The sequence below is a fragment of the Miniopterus natalensis genome, chromosome 1, assembly GCF_054644295.1.
Source record: "Miniopterus natalensis isolate mMinNat1 chromosome 1, mMinNat1.hap1, whole genome shotgun sequence".
Taxonomy (NCBI): Eukaryota; Metazoa; Chordata; class Mammalia; order Chiroptera; family Miniopteridae; genus Miniopterus; species Miniopterus natalensis.
The window spans coordinates 25,036,136-25,042,430 of record NC_142081.1 but is presented as its reverse complement, the minus strand read 5'-3'; positions in this window follow the sequence as shown (position 1 = coordinate 25,042,430).

Here is a 6,295-nt window from a genome sequence, read left to right as displayed (position 1 = left end):
ACCCTCGAGGATAGGGATGGGATCATTCCCCATTCCCCATCACAGCCTTTGCCAAAGCAGGGCCTTTTTCAAAACAACACAGCACAGTGACAAGCAACTCCCATCCTCACCCGTAACGGGGCCATAACGCTCACCCTCCCTCCCACCAGGCCCTGGCATGGGTGCCCACAGCTCGCAGCTCTCCGCTCTCCCCCACTGACCCCTAGCAGCCGGTTCTCTCTCCCTTGCTCTGTAGACACCTTCAGTCATCCCTCCTGGTACAGCTCACATCTGCTCCCGGGTCTCTCCTTCCAGTTTTCTCTCCCATCCCAGGGTGTCCAGTCTGCAGCGGCCACCCCTGACCTGGAGGAGACCCCACGGAAGGCTGCTCTGCTCTCCCCCACACTCCCCTCTGCACGCAGGCTCTGTGTCACAGCTGCGTCCACTGAGGCATCTGGTCACCGTAGGTGAATGGTGGGAGGGGGGTCACCTGGCCTGGTCCCCAGAGGTGGAGCAGAGCTCAGGCGAGAGACCTGTTCCTCACCCCACGCCACCTAATCTTGCCATCCTAAGCCTCTCTGTCACCCTCTGGCCCAACCCAGAGGCCCACAGGCTGGGGACTGAATGTCCTCAGACCCGAGGCACGTCCCGCTGCGGGCCCTAACCCTGCCATGCAGTTCCCAGCCCTCCCACAGCTGCCTCCCGCGGGGCCTTCCTCCTGCGGCATCTCCCCACCCACCTCGGCCCACTTAGGGAGGATATTTTACTTTCCCAGACAAGCTCAGCGATGCAATTTCTCCTCCTAAGAGGTTAGGCTAATTGCTCTTCCCAGAAGAAAGTCCTCCGAGGTTTTCCTTGTGGTGGGATAGGAGGTTTGAAAATTATATGTTCAGGGCAACGTGGGGTTACTATATTAAGTCCCTGTTCAGTCGGGTGGCCACGGGGAGCGCGGGCGCCACCTGCTGGCTCAGAGCAGGGTCCCGGCACCGTCCTGCAGTCGGGAGCTCAGTCCCCTCACTCAGGCGCCGGCCTGGGCCCCACTCAGGGCAAGACCACAGGCCAGGGCTCAGCCCTCCCAGTCAGCTTCAGTCTTTTCCATTTTAAGAGACCTATAAAAACAGTGATGTCTAATTTATTGGCCCCCACATACATAAATTGTATGATTTCCAGGGATGAAGAGACTTAAAACGTACCAGACACAAACACATCAAGTTGTATACATTAAATAGCCACAGCTTTTTGTAAATATTTTGTAGATATTGCATCTGCAGCTTTTTAAACTTCAATAAAGCAGTTTTTAAAAAAGAGACCAGACGCACACTTTATAAACATTAGGAAATGAAAAAATTACGTATTTGTATACACACACAAATATACTAAGACATCTCAGTGACAGCGATCTCTACCACATCTTATGTCAAATTAGATTATGCAGTTTTTATCCTATTTAGATTGTTTTTAAACTCATCTTTAAACAAATGAGCTCTCTCAAATCTCTAATTCATGGGAACATAAATTAGAAGTAGTTTTCAGTCTCTCAAGTTACAAAAGCACATACCCACCAATGCAGCAATCCCATTACTGGTCATGAACCCGACAGATACACCCACAGTCATGGCTGCAAACATGTATTGCTTCTACAGCATCGCTGATAATAGCAACACAGTGGGAACCACCAGAAAGATGCTGGTTAAATAAATGATGGTCCAGCCCTGTGAGGGAAACTATAGGGGAGGACCTATACCTGCTGATATGGACACATCTCCAAGTTGTAATGTTAAGTGAGGAAGCACCATCTAGACTGTGGTGATGGTCACACCACCCTGTAAATTTACTCTTAAAATCACTGAATTGTACTCTTAAAAGGAATGAATTTTGTAGTATGTAAATTATATCCCAATAAAGCTATTTTTTAAAAAAGACCACAAAGCATAATATGTAACTTACTCTCTTCTATAAAACTAAATTAATAGTGCATAAAACTAAATTAATAGAACACATATTAATCAAATATGTGTTCATATGCATAAAAAATTCTGAAAGAATATTTAAAGAATTTAATAGTAGTTGCTTCTTGGGGTGGGAAAATTTTTATTATATGCACTTTGTCCTATATATATTTTTATTATGAGCATGCATACTCTCTCAATAAATTATTTATTACTTGCATTCATCATCCCATAGTATCCACAGCAACATTTGACCCAAGAATCTAAATACAATAAAAAATGATTTTAATATTTTAACAACTTGAAGAAAAGAGGATTTATTTTACTGAGGACTTAGGTTTTATGCACAAGATACTTACTTCCTCATAAACAGAATTTGAAGAAAAATTTTTTCCATGGTGATAAGACCCATACTGCCCTGGCTGGGGTGGCTCAGTTGGTTGGTTGTCATCCTGTGCACTGAAAGGTCGCTGGTTCGATTCCCAGTCAGGGCACATGCCTGAGTTTCGGGCTTGATCCCCAGTCGGGGGCGTGCAGGAGGCAGCCCATCAATGACTCTCTCTCATCATTGGTGTTTCTCTCTATCTCTCTCCCTCTCCCTTCCTCTCTCTGAAATCAATGAAAATATATATTTAAAAAATAATAATAATAAAGTTTATTAATCAAAAAAAAGAAAATCAAGTCTGATTCCAAAACTCATACTCTGCATTAGAAAATAATAATGATAATAATAAAGTGAGGGTACATTTTCCAAAGAAATCCACTCCCCTGGGTGTCTGAGTGCCCAGGGCCACAGTGAGGGCTCCAGAGTAAAGGGAGGAAGTCCGTGAATGGGTCAGTGGGTTTTGAAATGCAGATATAACTTTCATACAGAAGAAAAAAGAATTAGAGACCACTTAGCCAAGATATCGCAAATTAACAACCACAATTTTGGAAACAAAGTTTTGATTCATAGGTGCCAGCCTTACCTTAGAGTGTGACAAGAAGGAAGTAAAGTCATGAGTCAGGTATTAAAAGGTCACATTTAACAGAACAGAGCTGTGGGAAAGCCACATCATGGCCCGTATCTGAGTGGGCAGCAGGCACAGAGGCCCCTCGCGCCTTAATCAGCCCCGGGCACAAATGATCAGTGGTAGACTCTGCTACGTGTACTTAACCACAACTGAACGAAGAGTTTGGGAATCACTCGGCTCAGCTCGGGGAGCAGACTGCAGATGCGTTTTGGGAGCCATGTAGAGAAGGTTCTTTGGGGAGAATTAGACCTGAAACTTGAAAAACAAGGAACATGCCAGACAAGTCCCTCACATACCATTATCTACTCTTTCATCAACCCCATTTTATAGATGAAGAAACTGAGGCTCTGCCAGGTAGAATGATCTGCCCAAGACCGACAGCCCTGGCATTTGAACCCCCAGTAGGGGGGGTCTGGCCCCACTGAGCCCCCAGGCCCCAGGGCCACAGTCAACACGACCAAGGAGCTCAGAGCCAACAAAGCAAGGCGTTGTCATGACAATATGCAACTTAACCCAAAGAGGCCATTCTCTATTGAAAAGGAAATTCCCCATTCCCACTAAAACACTGTTTTACAAGATATTTTGTAAGCCAGTCACTTCCCCCAGCCCCAGGTTTGAGCCTTAACAAAGCCTCAGCAAGGGACCCAGATGGGCTGTGAAACAAAACCCCATGAGCACAAACATGGGGCAGAGACCAGTGCCCGAGTAAACGGGACGCGAAGCAGCACTGCGGGCTGCCACCCAGGGCCAGCCAGGGGGACGGGCCGGGCTGCTGGAGCACAAACTGCTGGTCCTTCCTTATCGTCATCCGAGAAATGGGCACCACCGCAGCGCAGCCCTGCGTCTGACCTGGGTCAGGGCTAAGGCACCCGGAGACCACAGGGCCCCGTGGCCAGGGTCTCGGGCTGGACCTGGTCCTTGTCACTATGCTCACAGATACTTTGACAAGATTTGAAGGGAAAGTTCATCATACAATGAAATCTGAGGCCCATTATGAGACCACAGAGCCTATGGTAATTGAATTAAAATGCTAATTAATCCTGCAGTGATTTGTGTATTCACACAAATATATATGTGTGAGCCTCTTTATATATAAAACCTCACAGGCCTCACAGTCTAGCTGACCTGAGCGGCTGCGTGGGGCTGTCAAGGGGAAGGGACGGTCCTGGGTGGCCTGCAGTCCCAGCCCCTCTCCCGGGCAGCACCTGGAGTCTTGATCCCTAGACCCAAAGACAGCAGGTGACTGACCGTCACATGGGGCACACAGTGGACAAGAAGCTGCTAGAGGCCAGCCTTTCCAGCTTCCACCTAGGATTATCCCTTCGGGGCTGCAAAGAGGGGTGTTAGCCTACACCCCTTAGACGGGACAGGCTCCCAGCCCCGGCACACAGAAACTGCCCAGGTCCTCCCAGCCCCGCCTTTGGTCTGGTGGAGCAAATTGCAGATGGATAGTGAAAACAGGGCCACAGACAGACAGATTGTTCCACGTAGGTTATTCTACTGCATCCTCCCACTGAGGTATTCTCATTCCCACTTTAGAGAAGAGATCGGAAAGTGGACATTTAGAGCTGCTATTTGAACCCAGGCCTGACGGCAAAACCCTCCCCGTACCTCTGAACCAAGCTGAGGCCGCTCCTGGGTGAGGAACTATACACGTGACCCGTTTCCATGGCCTGCAGTATTTTCCATTTCTTTTTTTCTGTGGGAAAAACGATTAATTTTTTTTAATTATTATTTTTAAAAGACACTTTTTCTAATGGAGAAGTTGGAAAAGTATAAAGTTAAAGTTAGCATGATACTACCACTCAGAAATAAACAGTACCCTCACCCAGGCCAGGTAGCTCAGCTGGTTAGAGCATTGTCCTGATACACCAAGGCTGCAGGTTTCGATCCCTGGTCAGGGCACGCACAAGAATCAACCAATGCCCTAGACAGGTTGGCTCAGCGGTTAGAGCATCAGCCCTCCGACTAAATGGACCCAGGTTCAATTCCAGCCAACAGCCTGTACCTTGGTTGTAGGCTCAATCCCCGGCCCCACACGGGGCGTGTGTGGAAGGCAGTCTCTCTCACATCGATGTTTCTCCCTCTCTCTCTCTCCCCGCCTTCCACTCTCTCTGAAAAGCAATGGAAAATATCCTCGTGCAAGGATTAAATAAATAAGAATCACCAATAAATGGAACAACAAATCAGCCTCTCTCTTTCTCTCTACAATCAATAAATAAAAAATAAAATACAAGTCTGTTTCTATTTTTAAAAAGGAAAGAAATAAACACTGAAATCGTGGGTGTATTTTCTGTAGCCCGTCGTTCACTGATATATAAACACAGTATTGGGCTAGAATGTATTTACTGTAGGGCTGGGTGCTTTGCTTTCCCCACCCCCTTTTAATCTTCCAAATAGGCCTCAAATAGAGGTTATTTTTAACTTGTTGAAAGATATACTGAGGCATATTAAAATTTGTAAGAGTTTATTTGAGCAAATATCAATTTAAATTGTTACCCAATCTAGCAGATAGAAAGGAGCTCCGGGGAGCTGCACAAAATGAGGGACTTTTATAGGCAGAAGGGAGCAGGGATACAGAAGGTACTCGAGGCAAAAGGCAGGCTGGTTATTGCAAGGTTACCCTCTAGAGCACGGCAGGACTTTATCGGGCAGGTTACCTACCAGCGCTGACCAGGCCAATCCTGATCGGCTGCTTAAGGCGCCATTTCTGGGAGAACTATAATTAAGACTTGGTTTGGTGACATGGGGCATAAGTGACTCCATTTTGGGCCTGTTGTCTTGTTTTTAACAAACCCCAAGAGAAATTAATTAAGTCGCCCAAGGTCATGCAGTTGGGAACAGAGCGCGGTTTGAACATAAGCTGCTGCACCTCGGAGCCTGAGCTTTCAAGTGACTTGGTTCGTTTGTACGTCATGTGGCAACCGGCCTATTGAATGTTTTAAGCTGAAGGAATTTGAGAAAGGGCAGGTGCAAGAAGGACTTTCTGGCATTCCCCTGAAGCAGATCATGCCACCATCATGTGAGAGCTGCCCTCCCTGTGCCCAGAGGAATGGAGCGCTGTTATCTCCAAGACGCGATCTGAACAAACAGCCTTGCTAGGTTTCCCCGGGTTACTACACTTAGCCCATTGCCCTTTGTCCTATAGTCTTTCTCCAGACTTTCCACTCTTCATCAAACCTGGCACAGAAACACTCAAGTTTAACCACGTCTTTGGTCTTCATTTCCTTGTGACGGTTCCCATTTCACTTAATACTTATATTAAATGAATTTACATGCTTTTTTCTCGTTAATCTGTCTTTTGTTACAGGGCCCCAGTCGAGAACTCAGAAGCGTAGAAGGAAAGATATTTTT